Genomic DNA, 22,261 nt, shown 5'->3' with positions numbered 1-22,261 from the left:
GCATTGCTGGTGGCAATATAAAATGGTACAACTGCTGTAGAGAACAGTTTGCAAATTCCTCAAAAAGTTAAACATATAATTACTATATAGCCCAGCAATTCCACTTCCAGGTATATATCCAAAAGAATTGAAAACAAGAACTCAGATACTCATACACCAATGCTCATAGCAGTATTATTCACAATAGCTAAAAGGTGGAATCAACCCAAGTGTCCATCAACAGATGAATGGATAAGCAAAATGTGGTATATACATATAATGGAACATTCAGAAATAAAAAGGAATAAAATTCTGATACATGCTACAATGTGGATGAACCTTGAAAACATGTTCATAGGCTGGGCAATAGAGTGAGACCCCCAACTCTACAAAAAAAAAATTTAAAAATTAGCCAGGTGACCGGACGCAGTGGCTCATCATGCCTGTAATCCCAGCACTTTGGGAGGCCGAGGCGGGCCGATCACAAGGTCAGGAGATCAACACCAACCTGGCTAACACGGTAAAACCCCATCTCTAATAAAAAATACAAAAAATTAGCTGGACATGGTGGCGGGCACCTGTAATCCCAGCTACTTGGGAGGCTGAGGCAGGAGAATGGCGTGAACCCAGGAGCCAGAGCTTGCAGTGAGCCAAGATTGCGCCACTGCACTCCAGCCTGTGTGACAGAGCGAGACTGTGTCTCAAAAAAAATAAATAAATAAAAGTAAAAATAAAAATTAGCCAGGTGTGGTGGTGCACACCAGTGGTCCCAGCTGCTAGGGAGGCTGTGGTGGGAAGATCGCTTGAGCCTGGGAAGTTGAGGATGCAGTGAGCTGTGATTATACCACTACACTTCAGCCTGGGCAACAGTGTGAGATGCTGTCTCAAAAAAAACCCCAAGCTTGGCCAGGCATGGTGGCTCAGGCCTGTAATCCCGGCACTCTGGGAGGCTGAGGCGGGCGGATCGTGAGGTCAGGAGTTTGAGACCAGCCTGACCAAACATAGTGAAACCCCGTCTCTACTAAAAATACAAAAATTAGCTGGACGTGGTGGTGCGCGCCTAAAATCCCAGCTACTTGGGAGGCTGAGACAGGAGAATCACTTGAACCTGGGAGGCGGAGGTTGCAGTGAGCAGACATTGCGCCACTGCACTCTAGCCTGGGTGACAGAGTGAGACTCCATCTCAAAAAACAAAACAATACAAAACTCCCAAGCAAACAAAAAAGAAAACATTCTGTTTAGTGAAATAAGCCCCAAAAGGACAAATATATGATTCCACTTATATGAAGTATCTGGAATAGGCAAATTCATAGAGAAAGAACATAGAATAAAGGTTACCAGAAGCTGGGGGAAGGATAGAATGGGGAGTTATTGCTTAATAGGTGCAGAGTTTCTGTTTGGGATGATGAAAAAGTTCTGGAAATAGTGGTGATATTTATACAATACTGTGTACAACATTAAGTACACTGTGAATGTACTTAATGCCACTGAACTGCACACTTTTTTTTTTTTTTTTTTTTTTTTTTTTTTGAGACGGAGTCTCGCTCTGTCGCCCAGGCTGGAGTGCACTGGCCGGATCTCAGCTCACTGCAAGCTCCGCCTCCCGGGTTTACGCCATTTCTCCTGCCTCAGCCTCCCGAGTAGCTGGGACTACAGGCGCCCGCCACCTCGCCCGGCTAAGTTTTTGTATTTTTTTAGTAGTAGAGACGGGGTTTCACCGTGTCAGCCAGGATGGTCTCGATCTCCTGACCTCGTGATCCGCCCGTCTCGGCCTCCCAAAGTGCTGGGATTACAGGCTTGAGCCACCGCGCCCCGGCCGAACTGCACACTTAAAATGACTAAAATAATAAAATTTTTATGTTTATTTTACTAAAATGAAAAAAAAAAAAAAAACAACTTTTTTTATTCTAAGAGAAAAGCTTGAGAAGAGGCTCAATTACCAATCCTACATTGGTAGCAAACGGAAATGATGTCTACAGAACTACAGGCTGACTTTCACCACTGACTGATAGAAATAAACCAGTGTTTCTCAAGAGGAACAACTACAGGAAATCATATCAAAACCTGTTAGGTAATTATGTAGCCTATTGATAAAAAGGTTCTGTACTTTTGTAACATGAGCTGTACAAAAATATGAAAGAAATCAAATGGATCTGCCTTTGAAGGGCTTAGATATCAGATCTATCAGGGCTCATAATATTACTAAGGCTTCTGGGAAGTAATGAAGGAAGCTTTTCAGGGACCCTATGACAAGGTTTCTCAAGTTAGAAACAGAGATGATCTTTGCTGGCAGAGCCCCGATGAATGCCCCTTAAGTGGTAACAGTAGTGGTGGTCATGAGGCAAATACAGGGTAAATGAGTCCACTTGGAACCCAAGTACAGTTGATGTGAGGCCTGACAGTCATCAGTGGGAACAGCTGACCACAGTAGGTCCCACAGGGCTACAATAATTTGAGGACTAATATATTTAAAACCAACAGAAAGAAATGCAATTCCCTGACACTGGAATTACGGAGAAGGAAACCAGTGCAACACAGGGACATTGCCCAGAAGTAAATTATATAAATTGCAATAGTTATTGTCAATGCTACTATTAACTTTGTAGCACACCCAAACCACTGGTAGCATTCCTTGCCAATCTAATCAAGGCTAGCCCTTCCCATAGGTACTTAGGTAAACTTACGTTACCTCAAGATGTCAAGTCAACATCTAATAGATTTCCAGAGACTTAGTCTATGTCTTTCATAGCTACTTGTTACCATTTATTGATTCTAGGGAGTCCAAACAAGTTTATAGGAGTGTATGTAAAAAACAGAGAATCATGAATTAAGACCCAGCTAGAGGATCTTCAAGAGCATAGAAACTATTTGAATTAAAGTTATGCTCCATTATTTGAAAATACAGTGGAAGAATGATTAAGAGTCCTTATTATTAGCGTTCATGTGCGCCAGATTAAATATGTAATTTACATATATGTCTCTCCTCATATATCAGTCAACTCCATAAATTATACATTTTCTAGAAGATGAAATTTCGGCTCAGATTTTTTTTTTCTTTATTTTTTCTTTTTCTTTTTTTTTTGAGATGGAGTCTCGCTCTGTTGCCCAGGCTGGAGTGCGGTGGCACCATCTCAGCTCACTGCAACCTCCACCTCCTGAGTTCACGCCATTCTCCTGCCTCAGCCTCCCCAGTAGCTGGGATTACAGGCATGCACCACCATGCCCAGCTAATTGTTGTATTTTTAGTAAAGACAGGGTTTCACGGTGTTCGCCAGGATGGTCTCGATCTCCTGACCTTGTGATCCACCCGCCTTTGCTTCCCAAAGTGCTAGGATTACAGACGTGAGCCACTGCGTCCTGCCCAGGGTCAGCTTTAAATAATTTGATCTCAGTCACACAACCAGTAATGGTACAGCCAAAACTTTAACCGTGTGACTCTCAAGCCCATATACTTTCTAATTTTCCACTCTACTACTAGAGTTGAAGGGAATGGAAGGATTATATTGACCCAAGGGTATTTCACAACTTTAAGCCCAGGCAATGTGAGGCTCCTTAAAGTGCTAACAACTTAAACATTTCAGAGTGAAAGCAAGACTGTGGAATGGGAGTAAGTACAGTATAAGGGCACAACATTAATTAGTCATAAATCTGTAATAAGCTGAACATGGGGCCGGGCGCGGTGGCTCAAGCCTGTAATCCCAGCACTTTGGGAGGCCGAGATGGGCGGATCACGAGGTCAGGAGATTGAGACCATCCTGGCTAACGTGGTGAAACCCCGTCTCTACTAAAAAATACAAAAAAAAACTAGCCGGGCGTGGTGGCGGGTGCCTGTAGTCCCAGCTACTCGGGAGGCTGAGGCAGGAGAATGGCGGGAACCCGGGAGGCGGAGCTTGCAGTGAGCTGAGATCCGGCCACTGCACTCCAGCCTGGGCGACAGAGCGAGACTCCATCTCAAAAAAAAAAAAAAAAAAAAAAAAAAAAAAAAAAGCTGAACATGGAAATAGCTTTTTTTTTTCTTTGAGATGGAGTTTCACTCTTGTTGCCATTCTGGGATGCAATGGCGCAATCTCAGCTGACTGCAACCTCTGCCTCTTGGGTTCAAGCAATTCTCCTGCCTCAGCTTCCCAAGTAGCTGGGATTACCAGCATGTGCCACCATGCCCAGCTAATTTTGTATGTTTAGTAGAGATGGGGTTTCTCCATGTTGGTCAGGCTGGTCTCAAACTCCCGACCTCAGGTGATCTGCCCACCTCAGCCTCCCAAAGTGTTGGGATTACAGGCGTGAGCCACTGCGCCCAGCTGGAAATAGCTTTTTATGAGGATAGTCTGGAATGTATATACCTTCCTGTAAAAAGCTATTTTTAGTAGCAATTTAAATTTATATCTCAAAAATTCAATGAAACAAAAGCAAATTATAAAACTTTCTATAACTGAGACATATGCAGAATTTCTACAAGGTATTTGAGGTAGAAGGTAAATAGTTAACAGCAAAGGGAAAGGAGATCTAGAAGCCTGGAAAGACCTACTTGAAATAAGACACTGACCCTCTGTTTGGGTCTCCAAAAATGGAATACGCTGAATCTATAGCATACTTCACATCTGCTCCCCATTCTGCCTCATTAACCTTTATTTTCCAGTAATACAGGTGCAAGAATATTTATAAAAAATACTATGCTTGGACAATTAAGTCAATATTTTCTAACAGTGAACTGATTAATTTGAAGTTTAGAGTTAAAAAATGAAAACCTTAAATTAAGGTTATGTGATACCTCATTTTAAGTGGAAGAAACCACAGCATTCAAGCGAGTCAGCTACTCACACACAAAGACTATGAATTATGTTGATTACTTGTCAATGAGAAAAAAGAAGTCAGGAAAAGATTGCTTTGTTTATAATTCCTCACTTTTTTAGAGAAATACATCAATGTAGCTCAAAGAATGTTTCTTTTTAAAAATTTATTATTTTTAGTAGACACAGGGTCTTGCTATGTTGCCCAGGCTGGCCTCAAACTCCTGGGTTCAAGCAATCCTTCCACCTCGGCCTCCCAAAGTGCTAGGATTACAGGCATGAGCAACCATGCCTGGCCTAAAAGAACGTTTCATTTTTAACTGTTCTGAGACCCTTTATGGACTACAGAACCAGACCTTATTATTTCTCCAACTGGCATGACCTATTGTAAGTCTAAATATCACAATAATCACTAGATTCTTACTGAAGACTAAATCCATTATTAAAGATATATTTAATACAAATAAGTCTTTTTTTTTCTTTTTGAGACAGGGTCTTTGTTGCTCAGGCTGGAGTGCAGTGGTGTGATCTTGGTTCACTGCCATTTCTGCCTCCCGGTCTCAAGCAATCTTCTAACCTCAGCCTCCTAAGTAGCTGAGACTACAGGTGAATACCACCATCCCCAGCTAATTTTTTTTTTTTTTTTTTTTTTTTTTGTAGAGATGGGTTTTTGCCATGTTGCTCGGGCTTGTTTTGAACTCCTGGCCTCAAACAATCCTCCTGCCTCAGTCTCTCCAAGTGCTGGGATTACAGGCATGAGCCACTAAGCCCAGTCACAAAAATCTTTAGAAAGAAAATTCTACACACAAAATCCATGGATTAAACCCTACATATTTCTAATTAGTTTCCAAATATCTGGATATTATTAATATGCTGCTTAACCTCCTTAGTATTCAAAAGTATCTTATTAAAGCCTTATTAATTAGTGTGGCTACAGAATCAACCCAATTAATTAAAACTACCAAAAACTTTAAAATTCCAACTAGTATATTCGAATAAATAGGTATTCAATTGTTTGTGGACTCAGCTTTATGTCAGCCAGCACACTGGCACAAACATGTAAGACAGTCTTGCCTCCTTACAGCAAGGTTAACATTTTATGATCAGAGACAACAACACATTAAATATGAAAAGCCACCACAGATTTGACAAGTGATCTTTTGTTTCAACACAGTAACAGTATTTTCAAACTAACTGGCCTCAGTGTGAAAAAGGCATAGGAAAAGGCTTCTTGTCTTTCCTCTATTTGGAGCCATCCTGAACACTGAAAACGACTGTTATAACATCAGGATGATGAAGCAGAAAACAAGTAAAACCCTGAGTTCCTGACAACTTTGTGGACCTATCACACCAGCCCCACACTACACACTTCTGGACTCATTTTACACAAGAGAAAAACTCCTATTTTGTTTATGCCATTAAACACTTGAATTATATGCATCCAAGGCAAATCCCACTGATAAGTAAAGGCAATCTACTATTAGGTGTGCTAGATATTTATTAAACACTGATCACTTTATAAACATTTGTGTATGTTAAATTCACTTCATGAATCACAGAACCTGAATAAGGTTTTTAAATTTGAAAGTTACTGGCAATACAGATTTCAAGTCGTATTTGTTTCAGAAAATTGAAAATCTGAAGAGAAACAGCAATGTGAGGGAGCCCTGCAGTGACAGAAATGTTCTGTATTATAACTATATCAATGTCAATATTCTGGTTGTGGTACTGTACTATAATTTTGCAAGATAACATCATGGGGGAAACTATTTTTTTCTTTTTTTTTTGAGACAGAGTCTCCCTGCTACCCAGGCTGGAGTTCAGTGGCAAGATCTTGGCTCACTGCAATCTCCTCCACCTCCCAGGTTTAAGTGATTCTCCTGCCTCAGACTCCCAAGTAGCTGGAATTACAGGCACCCACCACCATGCCTGGCTAATTTTTGTATTTTTAGTAAAGACAGGGTTTCACCATGTTAACCAAGCTGGTCTTGAACTCCTGATCTCAGATGATCCACCCACCTCGGCCTCCCAAAGTGCTGGGATTACAGGCATGAGCCACCATTCCCCGCCAGGAAGCAATTATTTTACAACTACATGTGAGCCTACAGTAGTCGCAAAAAAAAGTTTAATTTTAAAATATTAATGATAAACATTAACAAAATAAACTCAAATTAAAAATATTCATTCCATAAGAGAAATAAATACATGATGAAAGTAATAAATACTACATAAAGCTAGAGTAATGATGACACTGTAGTATTGGTGAAAGGATTGCCAAATAGATCAATGGAAGAGAATCAAGTCCAGAAATAGTCTATAATTCCATTTATATTTTATTTTGGAAAAGGCAAAATTTTGAGGACAGAAAACAGATCAGTGGTTTGTCAAAGGCTAGAAGGTGAAGCAAGGGTTGACTACAAAGGGGGCACAAATGAATTTTGTGGAGGTTCATAGAAAAGCTCTATGTCCTGACTGTGGTGAATTATACGACTGTGTCAAATTTCAGAACTTGGCTGGGCGCGGTGGCGCACGCCTCTAATCCCAGCACTTTGGGAGGCTGAGGCAGGTGGATCGCTTGAGGATCAGGAGTTCGAGATCAGCAACATGGTGAAACTCTATGTCTACAAAAAATACAGAATTTAGCCAGCGTGATAGTGTGCGCCTGTAGTCCCAGTTACTTAGGAGGCTGAGGCGAGAGGATGACTTTAGCCCAGAAGGTTGAAGTAAGCTGAGATCACACCACCACACTCCAGCCTGGACGACTGAGCCAGAACCTATCTTTAAAAAAAAAAAAAAAAAAAAAGGCCGGGTGCGGTGGCTCACGCCTGTAATCCCAGCACTTTGGGAGGCCGAGGCAGGCAGATCACGAGGTCAGGAGATCAAGACTATCCTTGCTAACACGGTGAAACCCCGTTTCTACTAAAAATACGAAAAATTAGCCGGGCGTGGTGGTAGGTGCCTGTAGTCCCAGCTATTCGGGAGGCTGAGGCAGGAGGATGGCGTGAACCTGGGAGGCGGAGCTTGTAGTGAACCGAGATTGCACCACTGCACTCCAGCCTGAGTGACACAGCGAGACTCCATCTCAAAAAAAAAAAAAGTAAAAATGAACATTTCCTAGTTTTAAAATTAATTTTTTAAAAAAGAAAAGAACAATTAAAAAATTTTTTTAAAGTCAGAACTCTATTGAAAAGGGTGAATTTTAGCTTAGGCAAATTCTATAAATCTGATTTTTAAAATAAGACTGAAAGTAATACATTTAGCAGAGTTTTATTAGTTTAAACTACTTAGAATAAAAGCTTATCTGAATACAAGTTATTATTTGATTTAAATTATTCTTTAACTTAAAAGAAAAACAATTACTGCTTTTCTAAAGACATAGCTAACTGAGGTAGGTCTACTTGTTAGATCTCATTGAAGTATAGATTGGTCCTGCCTATTCTTATCAGAAGAAAAGCCAGAGAGTTGTGTGTAATGCAGAAAATATGCAAAGTGAGTCCTAAAGCTTGTCTCCATCTCAACCATAAGCATATAAAAATCAATCTTAAAAATCCCTATTTTTTCAGAAAGAAGCATTATACTGGTGTGTTCTCTCTTAAAACCTGAGTTAGTCAAATCAAAGTCAGGTGATTTATATATATCAAAATAAAGTACATAAAAACAACTGAAAGAATTTACAATGAAATTATTATATATACAACTACTTAAGATAATAAAATTAGGCTGGGTGAGGTGGCTCCCACCTGTTATCCCAGCACTTTGGGAGGCCAGGGCGGGTGGATCACCTGAGGTCAGAAATTCATGACTAGCCTGACCAACACAGTGAAACCTCGTTTCTACTAAAAATACAAAAATTAGTCGGGCATGGTGGTGGGCCCCTGTAATCCCAGCTACTCGGGAGGCTGAGGCTGGAGAATTGCTTGAACCTGGGAGGCAGAGGTTGTGGTGAGCCAAGATCACACCACTGCACTCCAGCCTGGACGACAAAGTGAGACTCTGTGTCCAAAAAAAAAAAAAAACACAAAACAAAAAATTATTACTCCCTTCTCAAATTCTTCTAGCTGGTATTTTCTAGCTAGACCACCTACTTGTAGATTCCTTTTGGGGAGCTCAAACATAATAACCTTTTTTCTTTGTTTAACCATCCTTAGGGTACATTTATAACAACAAAATCAGTATTTTTTTTTTTTTTAAGATGGAGTTTCGCTCTTGTTGCCCAGACTGGAGTGCAATGGCACAATCTTGGTTCACTGCAACCTCTGCCTCCCGAGTTCAAGCGATTCTCCTGCCTCAGCCTCCCAAGTAAGTGGGATTATAGGCACCCACCATCATGCCCTGCTAATTTTGTGTTTTGGGTAGAGATGGGGTTTCACCAAGATAGTCAGGCTGGTCTCAAACTCCTCAAAATCAATATTGTTAACTGACTCACTGACTGGAAGGAGATGAAGAAAATTGCAAGCATATCTTTGAAGAGAAAACTAAAATGTAAATATCAGCCCATTCTAGTTGCCAATCATAGCAAATTATTAATGCAGGGCTAAATTATTTGGCACTACAGTGCCCTTTATTCATTCTATTTGAATAGTGGTGACATAATCACTAGCCAAATAAGACTTACCTATGTTTTTTTTTTTTGGAGACAGAGTCTCGTTCTGTTGCCCAGGCTGGAGTGCAATGGTACAATCTCGGCTCACTGCAACCTCTGCCTCCTGGGTTCAAGCGATTCTCCCACCTCAGCCTCTCAAGTAGCTGGGATTACAGGCATGTGCCAACATGCCCAGCTAAATTTTTTCTATTTTTAGAGACAAGGTTTCACCATGTTGGCCAAGCTGGTCTCAAACTCCTGACCTCAACACACCTGCCTTGCAAAGTGCTGGGATTACAGGTGGTGAGCCACCAAGCCCAGGCTTATTTACGTTTCCTTAATGCATTTACCTTATTCAGTCCTATATTAGTTATTCACATGTATTTCACTTATCCTTGCCTTGCAAACTCTATCCCTACTACAAATATAAACATCAATATAATGTCTGAGAACAATTAAGTACTAATCATTTACTCATATTTAATTATCCTGTTGCATCTAGCACCACGGTTTTCAAAGAAGATACTTAAATGGCTGAAAAAAAAAAAAAAAATGATTCAAGACTCCATCCTATCAAGTTTTATTTTTTTAAAAATTTTGTTTTTTTAACTTTTTAATCATTTGTCTGGCATGCAAAGTTTTATTTTGTTTATATACCAATAAATTAGCCTTTTGTGTTTATGTCCCTTGCACTAGAATCTAAGTCATAAGTCCTTGTCTTATTCATAACCCTTTTCCCAATGCCTACCACAGCAGTCAGCACACAATACTTACCGAATGGATTATATAAAATTTGCCTGTGTGTACTTTAAAGTACTAACTCAGAATACTCCCTACTACCTTCAAAGAAAAAAAAAGGCACAAACAATTGCATTTTTCATCCCTGGAAATTCAAGTCAAAAGATAGAATGACAACAAATAAATGAAATATCTGTTTCCCCCATGTTTGCTGTCACCTTTTGTTGCCACTAGATAGCATTCTTTTAACCTGAATCATTTTTTTTTTTTTTTTTTTTTTTTTTGAGACGGAGTCTGGCTCTGTCACCCAGGCTGGAGTGCAGTGGCGCGATCTCGGCTCACTGCAAGCTCCGCCTCCCGGGTTTACGCCATTCTCCTGCCTCAGCCTCCCGAGTAGCTGGGACTACAGGCGCCCGCCACCTCGCCCGGCTAGTTTTTTGTATTTTTTAGTAGAGACGGGGTTTCACCGTGTTAGCCAGGATGGTCTCGATCTCCTGACCTCGTGATCCGCCCGTCTCGGCCTCCCAAAGTGCTGGGATTACAGGCTTGAGCCACCGCGCCCGGCCTAACCTGAATCATTCTTAAGAGTGAATGACCAAAAGCTTAATCTGACCACACTTTTGACAAAAATTATAAAATAGGTAAATAAAGTGAAAACTAAATCGTGGGTGTTCGATAAATGCATTTAACTATAATATCTTTTAATCCTGCTTAATTGCTATCCTTTAGTATGCTGTCATACGCACTTATTCCTCCCAAACAAGCACATAACAAGGCTCTGGTTCTGATACTGCCTGTACTTAAAAACGTCATCACTCATGACCTTGGGCAAATTTTAATTAACCTCTGTGTATGGGCTCTTCAAACTGTAAAATGACCAAATGAGCAACTATCACATGGCTATCCTGGGAATTAAATAATAGTACATGCATGCTCTCCCAAGGCACTAGGGCCCATTCACATTTGAGGGATACCCACTCACTGAATTTATGGGGGGAAAAAAAAGGATATATGTCAAAAACCTAGAATAGTTCCTGCACATGGTCAACTCTCAAAAGTTTACTAGTATTGTCTTCATCTCCCTAAAATGACATATAGCAAGCTTTCAAGAACAGTGACTATAATGTAAGAAAACTAGGGACTGGCTAAAAAAAAGATGAGTCATTACAGCTGGCAGATTCTTCACTTGTCTGACAAATAAAAGGAGGATCTAACATTTACTGAGTTCTTTCGGTGCTAAGCACTGTGGCAGACTGTTGCAATTACTGAACTGAATCACACCTTTCTGATTCCTTCCCACATTAACTCTGGATTTACTCATGTGACTTCCTTTGGCCAATGTAACAAAAATACAGCATGCTGAGGCTTGTACTTTCTTGCACTTTGGGGCTTGCTCTCTCTTACTGCTGGGATCTTTCTACCATCTTGTGAACAAGTTAGGTCTAGTCCCCTGAGGAATAATAGGTCACATGGAAATGGACTTTAGGCACCTCAGTCTGAGGCCCCAGACATGTAAGGCTATCCTAGATTCTAGGACCTAGACAATCTAGTCCTATCTAGGTCAGCCCAGACTCGAAGAACATTCCAGCCAACCACAGAATTGTAAGAGTAATGTTTACTGATTTAGGCCACTAACTTTTAGGGGTGGTTTGTTATACAGCAAAGGTAACTACTACAACCACCATATAAATATAGCTATTTTTTTCCAGTTTTAAACAGATCAGGAAAGAGGATTCCTAAAATTAGCAAGTCAGTTTGGCCCCAAAGACTTTCTGCTATATCAAGCCATCTTTGCATGCCACACTCTGAGGTTTTAGGCTCTGGTGGTTTTATCCTACAACCCTTATTTAACCCTTTCCTTTGTACCAGGAGACAGTATACTATGGTCCAACTCATCACCTTTGTCACAACTACCCAACTCTGCTATTATAATGCAAAGTAGTCATATATAATAGATAAATGAATGAGTATGGCTGTATTCCAAAAATATTTTATTAATGAACACTAAAATTTGTTTCATATTATTTTACATATCACAAAATAGTCTCCTGATTTTTATTTTGAACCATTTAAAATGTTTTAACCATAGGAATTTTAGGATTATGTTTCTATTTTTATGAAAAATAATGTTGGATTTTTTTTTTTTTTTTTTTTTGAGACAGGGTCACGCTCTGTTGCCCAGGCTAGAGTGTAGTAGCTCTCTGTAACCTTGAACTTCTGGGCTCAGGTTATCCTCCCGAGTAGCTGGGACTGTAGGCACATGCCACCACACCTGCCTAATTAACTCATGGCCAAATCCAACTCATCACCTTTGCAAGCTAAGAATGGTTTAAACACTTATTATCTGAAAAAGAAATCAAGAGAACAATAGCTACAAAAATATAAAATACTTAGGAATAAATTTAACCAAAGAGGTGAAAGACTTGTATACTGAAAACTATTAAAACACTGATGAAAGAAATTGAAGACACAAATAAATAACTCGAAGAGTTAATATTGTTAAAATGTCCATCCTACCCAAAACAACTTACAGATTCAATGCAATCCCTATCAAAATTCCAACACTGGCTGGGCGCAGTGGCTCAAGCCTGTAATCCCAGCATTTTGGGAGGCTGAGACAGGAGGATCACGTGAGCCCAGGGGTTTGAGACCAGCCTGGGCAACACAGGGAGACTCTGTTTCTACAAAAAAAAAATTTTAATTAGGCAGGTGTGGTGGCATGTGCCTACAGTCCCAGCTACTCGGGAGGATAACCTGAGCCCAGAAGTTCAAGGTTACAGAGAGCTACTACACTCTAGCCTGGGCAACAGAGCGTGACCCTGTCTCAAAAAAAAAAAAAAAAAAAAATCCAACATTATTTTTCATAAAAATAGAAACATAATCCTAAAATTCCTACGGTTAAAACATTTTAAATGGTTCAAAATAAAAATCAGGAGACTATTTTGTGATATGTAAAATAATATGAAACAAATTTTAGTGTTCATTAATAAAATATTTTTGGAATACAGCCATACTCATTCATTTATCTATTATATATGACTACTTTTGCATTATAATAGCAGAGTTGGGTAGTTGTGACAAAGACCATATGGACCACAAAGCCTATGATATTTACTATTTGAACCTTTGTGTTTTTAAAATGTGCCAGCTCCTGCTTGGAATTATTCACAGCATATGTTTTTAATTTTAAAAGGTTTTGCTCAGCCTTTAGTGATGAGTAGTTTTGTATTTTTTCATACTTTTACTACTCTCTTCATTTTATTTAAAATTATTTTACACATTATTTATCTTAATTATCCTTTAACTTTTTTTTTTTTTGGAAGGGAAGGGGGCTTTCCAGCAAAAACTGGAAAGCCTGCTAGACAAATTCTAAAAGAGCTGTAACACTTCCCTCCTTTAACTTTTATCTTTGGATGACCTCTGAATTTGTCTAAGACAGACAACCCCAATTTTAAAACTAATTCAGACGCACAGGTCAAATGAATTCCACTTGCATGCAATAAATACTACAAGCCTCCCAGGCAGCATGGAAAACAAATGATAATTTTACCTTGTCCTCAAAATTATTTCAAGTTTATCTATGAGAAAAGTTTTTCGTTAAAAACTGTGATCTTGGCTGAGTACGGTGGCTCACGCCTATAATCCCAGCACTTTGGAAAGGCCGAGGCGGATGGATCACGATGTCAAGAGATCGAGACCATCCTGGCTAACATGGTGAAACCCCGTCTCTACTAAAAATTAAAAAATTAGCTGGGCGTGGTGGCACGTGCCTGTAGTCCCAGCTACTTGGGAGGCTGAGGCAAGAGAATTCCTTGAACCCAGCAGACGGGGGTTGCAGTGAACCGAGATTGTGCCACTGTACTCCAGCCTGGCGATAGAGCAAGACTCTGTCTCAAAAAAAAGAAAACTGTGATCTTATATGGGCCAACTGGAATGGATTATGATGGAGGCAGAAAAAGATGTGGAAGATATTATTTTATCCAGAAGAGCCTCTAATTCCTCAGATCTGAAACTGTAATAACCATGTAGATATGAAATCCCCAATGAGGATTTAAGGTCAGAATTAGCTATTCAGTCTCACCTCTTTGGTGTGATGAGCCTATTATAATATTTGCCTGCCACTGATAACTAAGAACTTCAGAACCACTACTATTCTACTTCACCACCCTGCTGCTAATCAATTCAGAAAGACACAAAATGAAGCCAACACTGAATATCCTGTCACATTAGAAAGGAGGTGAACCTCAATTTACTTGCCATTCCCCATTTTTATCATCTTTCTTACGATAAATAAGATCCCCACAGTAATGACCGTAAGTCCTGGTGGAGACTCAGCTGACTGCATGTGGCATCAGTGTAAAGAATAAAGAAATTGCCATAAAAACTAACCACTCTCACCCCAGCATTCACCAATGACTTTCTTATGAGGCATTACACAGATGCTCCTAATAGCCACTACAATTTGGAAGCCCTCAGAACACTGAAGAAATTTGTATGGTAAGTCTAAACTTCATTGAAAATTTTTTTTTTTTTTTTTTTTTTTTTTTTTTGAGACGGAGTCTCACTCTGTCGCCCAGGCTGGAGTGCAGTGGCGCAATCTTGGCTCACTGCAAGTTCCGCCTCCAGGGTTCACACCATTCTCCTGCCTCAGCCTCCTGAGTAGCTGGGACTACAGGCGCCCGCCACCAGGCCCGACTAATTTTTTGTATTTTTAGTAGAGACGGGGTTTCACCGTGGTCTTGATCTCCCGACCTTGTGATCTGCCCGCCTCAGCCTCCCAAAGTGCTGGGATTACAGGCGTGAGCCACCGTGCCCGGCTTCATTGAAATATTTTGTGAAGCATAAAGCAGTTATGTCCATGCAAAAACACAACATAGCTTTATATGCTATTTGAATTAAATGTTTAGAAAGAGATTCATTTTCTATTTTCATTTGTTTTTGTGACTATGTATGAATTTTTAGCGTATTAAAAAAAGGTTTCCCAGAAATGACTTCCCAATTTATACTATTATGCATAAGGGTTCTAAATGTTAACTGTAATTTGCAATGACAATCCAGGAGCCAATAGTTATCCCTACCTATGTAACAAATCTGCACATCCTTCATATGTACCTCGGAACTTAAAAAAAATACATATATTTAAAAATAAAATAATTTTTAAAAAAGAACAATTATGCCAAATAACCCTTAAGAAATTAAAAATTGTATCATTGGCTGGGCATGGTGGCTCACACCTGTAATCCCAGCACTTTGGGAGGCCGAGGTGGGTGGATCACCTAAGGTCAGGAGTTCAAGACCAGCCTGGCCAACATGGTGAAATCCCGTCTCTACTAAAAATACAAAAATTGGCTGGATGCAGTGGCGCATGCCTGTAATCCCAGCTATTCGGGAGGCTGAGGCATGAGAATGCCTTGAACCCAGGAGTTAGAGGTTTGCAGTGAGCCGAGATCTAGACTGGGTGACAGAGCGAGACTCAGTCTCAAAAAAAAAACCCAAAAACATTATATTAACATATTAGGGTCATCAGAGTTTACTGAAAACAATGCTGAGATGTTGCTTAGGACTTTTTTGTCCTGGAACTAGCAATTTTGATCTTACAAATTCAGTAGTATATACAGAAGGAGCAGGATTGAGAAAAAAAAAAAAAAGGCAGTGTAAGCTGACCAAATGAAAGCTTTCTTTCTGAAAAAGAACTACAATAAATTTAATGTGTTGCTAAAAATCTATACTATCTTTGAGCCTAAATAAGAAGTCTCCCTCCTGTAATCCTTTCTGCTAACCTGTATTTTTTTCTTCATATTTCTACTCAACCCTTTCTCAAAAACTTCTACTTGATTAATCCCACATGTACCCAATCACTGGCATCCAAGCATGCATATTTAAATCAAAATAACTATATTTGTTTTTCGCTTGAATCTTTTATGTTCATCTTACTCCATCAATATATTTAGCAGCTCTCTTTTGTCCTGAACATTAACGCATTTTATGATTCACTGACAGCATTTAGGCTAGCAATACAAAAGAACCCAAAGATAAAGTCAATTTCCTCATTTTTAATTCTAATATACCCTGAGTACTTAACACTCTGTATCACAGGTTTTTGTGCAAATTTTCTCTCTCTTTTTTGAGATAGCGTCTGGCTCTGTCACCCAGGCTGGAGTGCAGTGGCACAATCTTGGCTCACTGCAACCTCTGCTTCCTGGGCTCTAGCAATCTTCCCACCTCAGTCTCCCAAGTACCTGGCACTACAGGCACGCACTACCAAGCCCAGCTAATTTTTGTATTGTTTTTACAGAGACGGGGTTTTGCCATGTTGCTCAGACTGGTCTTGAACTCCTGAGCTCAAGCCATCCACCCACCTTGGCCTCCCAAAGTGCTAGGATTACAGGCATGAGCCATTGCACCCAGCTAATTTTCTTTTACTTCATCTAAATTGCTTAAAGCAATCTACCAATGCAACACAGAAAGTCCACAGGGAATATACCTTAATGGTTGAATAGTTAAGAGCTCTAATTGGTTTATTACCACCTGATGTCTAAACTGATATCAGCTTATAATATTAAAAATAATTAAGGCCAGGTGCGGTGGCTCATGCCTGTAATCCCAGCACTTTGGGAGGTCAAGGCAGGAGGACCACCTGAGGTCAGGAATTCGAGACCAGCCTGACCAACATGGTGAAACCTCATCTGTACTAATACAAATATTAGCCGGGCATGGTGGTGGACACCTGTAATCCCAGCTACTCAGGAGGCTGAGGCAGGAGAATCACTTCAACCCAGGAGGCGGAGTTGCAGTGAGCCGAAATCGTGCCACTCCAGCCTGGGCAACAGAGCAGGACTCTGTCTCAAAAAAAAAAAAAAAATTATATAATTTCCATTTTACAAGGCAGTTCTAAAAACAATACTGAATCATAGTCCTGTGCTCACTTTGGCAGCACATATACTGAACAATAGTCTCTTACGTTTCTTGACTTGATAACATTTTATAAATTTTAAATCCAAATAATACAGGGATATTTGGGGAAACCTAGCTATAAAGGAAACTCTGGTGCAAATCCAATTCGGCCATTTTACTGATTTAACCTCTATCAGGGAAAAGGTCTGTTAGTCAAAGCTGAAAGAAAAGGCAGCTTATTATCTTCAAAGAGAGAACTCACACCAGGCTAGCAAAAGAAACTCTATCTGTCCTCAGAAAAAGGCAATATTACAAGTAAGCTTTTTAGGAACAGTTTAACCAGTTCATGTAAAACCAATCAGAAACAGTACACGTGGCTAGGTGTGGGGGCTCACACTTATAATCCCAGCACTTCAGGAGGCTGAGGCAGATCGCACAAGGCCAGTTGAAGACCAGCCTGAGAAACATAGGGAGACTATAAAAAATTTTAAAAATTAGCCAGGTGTGGTGGCACATGCATATAGTCCCAGCTACTTGGGACGCTGAAGCAGAAGGATTGCTTGAGCCTAGAAGTTCAAAGCCACAGCAAGCTATGATCGCTGCATTCCAGACTAGGTGACAGAGTGAGACTGTCTCTCAAAAGTAGGGAAAAAGAAAAGAAAAAAAGGAACACATCTGTGTGTTCTGATATGAGAAGACATCCAAACCATTACTAAGTGAAAAAGCTGCTTGCTAATTTTTTATGTTAGTATAGTACAGAAAAAATGGTCAAGAAATATGCACTAAATTTCTGATAGTGGTTATCTCTGAAGGGAGTATTTGGAAAATGAACTCCAGGCTTTCATCTTTTGCATTTTTCTCTGATATATGAATCTTTTACTTCAATAGAAAAAAACCAGATTTTTAAAAATTTATAAACTTTACTTCTGATAAGTGGAGCAAATCACATTTGAAAGTTCTGGGTCACTCATTATGATTATGAGGACTGAAATGAAAGCATCTAGCCCACTGCCTAGCATACAGGAAAAGTTTAATAAATGTTAGTGTACTTCCAGTTCTGCAATGTCTTCTAATGCAACCAAGTTTTATACTGACCCACCAGTATAGTTTTTTAACTGTTGCTTATTCCAGCTTCTCCTTTTCTATTAGGTCCCACTTCTTGCTGCTGTCAGGACACCCACCTTTAGAAGTACCTTCTACCACATATTGCTTCATATCTGCCACAAAGTCTTTCAGCTTCCAGAACATCTTAACTGTGCCTCCTTTATAGCAACTTATTCTCTTTCAGTTATTCATAAACTTTCATTAGCTCCTTCAAACTTTGAGTGTCTACACAGAAAGACTTGTATTCATTTTTGTATCCCCCATCAGAGCCCTACTGTGGCAGTCACTCAAATATCTGTATGCACAAATAGACAAAAGCTATCCCTGTGACTAAAAAAAAAGTTCACGCCGGGCATAGTGGCTCACGCCTATAATCCCAGCACTTTGGGAGGTCGAGGCAGACAGATTGCTTTAGCTCAGTAGTTTGAGACCAGCCTGGGTGACATGGTGATACCCCACCTCTATAAAAGATACAAAAATTATCTAGGTGTGGTGGAATGGGCCTGTAGTTCCAGCTACTTGGGAGGCTGAGGTCGGAGAATTGCCTGAGCCCGGGAAATGGAAATTGCAGTGACCTGAGATCCCACCACTGCACTCCAGCCTGGGCAACAGGGCAAGACTCTGTCTCAAAAACAAACGAACAAAAAGTTCAAAGAGGATCCCAAAATAACTTGGGACAGTTTAACACTAATGTTTTAATTTTGGCTCTTGAATAGCTTTTATAGTCTAGTCAGAGGTAAAGCACATGGATGAACCCTGTGGCAGTTACTTTCCTACCCAGTTTTAGATCTTCAGCTTACTTTATGTCTGAAGTTGTATTCCAAAGAATTGGAACTATTAAGTAGTCTGTACACTAGCTAAATAGAAGATTATGTACTACAATATTACAGAGGTTCCTTAAGGGTAGTGCTGACTCTCCAAGTAGGCAAAATTTTAGAATCTCTGCCACTTCTCTGTATCAAGTATCTTTTCTCTTGCACACACTCAACTTTCTCCCAAATGGAATTAGTATAGCCATTCTGTGGTTGCAAAATGTAGACTTTCACAGACCCTGAAGATACCTGTTTTGACAGAGATGTAGATTCCTTCCAGACCCAAAGAACAGTAGGTAGAACTGGTGAAGTAGAAGAGGTTAAAGGTGGAAATTATGCAGAAAAACAGCTACCTATCCAGAAATTAACTGTTTTCAGTATCTATTTCAAAGACTACATCAACATGCCAATTCTTATTTAAAAAGAGATGCTTGTAAAAAGGTTTGAAAATGGCTAGGTACAGTGGCTCACGCCTGTAAATCCCAGCACCTTGAGAGGCTGAGGCTGGTAGAACACTTGAGGCCAGGAGTTCAAGACCAGCCTGGCCAACATGGCAAAACCCCATCTCTACTAAAAATATAAAAATTAGCCGGGCATGGTGGCAGGCACCTGTAGTCCCAGCTACTCGGGAAGCTGAGGCACAATAATCGCTTAAACCCGGGAGGTGGAGGTTGTGGTTGCGGTGAGGTGTGATTATACCACCACAATCTACCCTGGGCAACAGAGTGGGACCCTAACTCAAAAAAAAAAAAAAAAAGTTTGAAAATGGGTTACCCAAAGCCCACTTTAATTTTAAAAATTACCAAATTTATGATTATATTTTGACTCAATTTTTCAGATTCTCTCAAACTCTAATTCTATCTTTGGACTGAATGATGACTACACAATAAGTCCAAAATGTTTCTTGGTTGTATGATTTCCACATCTTTTTTCCTGATTTAATTCTCTAGTTCCAGGGGAGGGGACAGAAGATGGGTGAATCACCCAAGTATTTGAGTTTCAGCTCACCATCCTTCCAACGTTTCATTAAACAATGATTGTGTTTGCTCAAAAAAAAAAAAAAAAAAAAAAAAAAAAAAGACAGAACCAGGCACAGTGGCCCGTGCCTATACTCCAAGCTACTCAGGAGGCTAAGGTGGGAGGGAGGATCCCTTGAGCCCAAGAGGCCATCTGGGCAACATAGTGAAGTAAAAATAAATAAATAAATTTAAAAAATAAAAATAAAGAAATAATACTTAGATGCCTTAAAATCTGTTTGCATGGCATTCTTAGAAGACCACATAGGCCGGGCGCGGTGGCTCACGCCTGTAATCCCAGCACTTTGGGAGGCTGGGGCGGGCAGATCACAAGGTCAGGAGATCGAGACCATCCTGGCTAACATGGTGAAACTCTGTCTCTACTAAAAATATAAAAAATTAGTCGGGCGTGGTGGCGGGCGCCTGTAGTCCCAGCTATTCGGGAGGCTGAGGCAAGAGAATGGAGTGAACCCAGGAGGCGGAGATTGCAGTGAGCCAAGATTGTGCCACTGCACTCCAGCCTGGGTGACAGAGCAAAACCCCATCTCAAAGACAAAAGACAAAGGGAGATAGTTAAAAGTAAATGAAACAATAAGAAAAGAATACTGAAGCAAGCAGATCTGAGTACCTATACCAACTAATTTAACAAAAGAATGGTCTCTATCTCATTTCTCTGTAATTCTGCATGCCTTTTACTGGAAATCTAGGAGATAAGTGATGTTAAATAACTTGCCAAAAAGTTATACAGGTAGTAAGTATGTGGTGAAGGCACAATTCAAACCAAAGGAAATCTAGTCATTTTAGGCAAGTTTATATCTTAAAGTTATTTTAACTGAAATTTAAGTGAAAAGGATAGAGAGAGATAAGGATATATGATGAGGAACTCAGGATCCAAAGTTAAAATTGTGGCTGGGCGTGGTGGCTCACAACTGTAATCCCAGAACTTTGGGAGGCCAAGGCGGGTGGATCACTTGAGGTCGGGAGTTTGAGACCAGCCTGGCCAACATGGCAAATCCCTGTCTCTCTAAAAAATACAAAAATTAGCTGGTCGTGGTGGTAGGCACCTGTAATCCCAGCTACTCAAGAGGCTGAGGCATGAAATTCGTTTGAACCCGGGAGGCAGAGGTTGCAGTGAGCCGAGGTCGCGCCACTGCACTCCAGCCTGGGTGACAGAGCGAGACTCCATCTCGAAATTAAAATAAAATAAATAAAAAATAAAATAAAATAAGATAAAATGTTAAAATTACAAGTCATCTCTGAAGTTTAATTACAAAATTTAATTTTCAATAGAAAATTAGTCAAAAGAAAAAAAAACTACCATATAAGCCTCAAGTCAACAGCAATATTATTCCCCCAATAAAATGCTACCATATTCTACAGCAATTCAAAATGTGTACAATACACACATACATATATATACATTTTCATTTTAATCTCGCAATAACTCAAAAGGATATCATTTGTCCAACAAAGTCTAACTCCAAAGTCTGCCCTTCACTATCACTACCTGCCTCCCATAAAACTTTTCTCAAACTATAAACAAAAAGCAGAGATAAAGGTATCCTATTAAAACCAAGTGTGGCTAGGCACAGTGGCTCATGCCTATAATCCCAGCACTTTGGGAGGCTGAGGTTGGCGGATCACCTTAGGTCAGGAGTTCGAGACTAGCCCTGCCAAGATGGCAAAACCCCATCTCTACTAATAATACAAAATTAGCCGGGCTTGGTGGTGTGGGCCTGTAATTGCAGCTACTCAAGAGGCTGCGGCACAAGTATCGCTCAAACCCAGTAGGTGGAGGTTGCAGTGAGCTGAGATTGCGCCACTGCACTCCAGCCTGGGCGACAAAGTGAAACTATGTCTCAAATAATAATAATAATAATACCAAGTGTTAAGTTTAGCCTAATGCTGCTTCCCTATATATTTTAAGTTCAGCCTAAAAGTTTCTCTGTATATGGTTAACTATAATCTAACTGGGTGTTTAAACAGACGATAACCTATAACCGACTCTTGTAACAAGTAGCTAAGTCACAGCAGCCATACTTCAACCACTCACAGGGAGCAAACTGTTCAAACCGTGTTCAAATAAGGCAAACAACAAGCTGCAACCAATCTGGCTATTTCTGTACCTCACTTCCATTTTCTGTATGTCTCTTTCCTTTTTCTGTTCATAAATCCTCTTCAACCACACAGCAGCACCAGAGTCACTCTGAACCTATTTCCGGTTCAGGGGGCTGCCTGATTTGCAAATCGTTTTTTGGTCAATTAAGCTCTGTTAAATTTAATTTGTCTTAAGTTTTTAACACATGTGGAGAATGCATGGATGTTTATTGTATTTTTATTCTTTATTTC

General features: G+C 40.0%; 1 protein-coding gene and 1 non-coding gene across 4 annotated transcripts in view; both read right to left on the bottom strand.

The window, feature by feature from the left end:
- BAZ1A (bromodomain adjacent to zinc finger domain 1A) overlaps positions 1 to 22,261 on the bottom strand; it is a 129,732-nt gene that overhangs the window by 85,500 nt on the left and 21,971 nt on the right. The window lies entirely within an intron of this gene.
- Positions 13,414 to 13,475, bottom strand: LOC126960228 (U7 small nuclear RNA). Its single transcript, XR_007727798.1, has one exon. It is a non-coding gene; the product is annotated as a U7 small nuclear RNA (small nuclear RNA).

The sequence above is a fragment of the Macaca thibetana genome, chromosome 7 (genome assembly GCF_024542745.1).
Source record: "Macaca thibetana thibetana isolate TM-01 chromosome 7, ASM2454274v1, whole genome shotgun sequence".
Classification (NCBI taxonomy): Eukaryota; Metazoa; Chordata; class Mammalia; order Primates; family Cercopithecidae; genus Macaca; species Macaca thibetana.
This window is presented reverse-complemented; position numbering and strand designations above follow the sequence as displayed.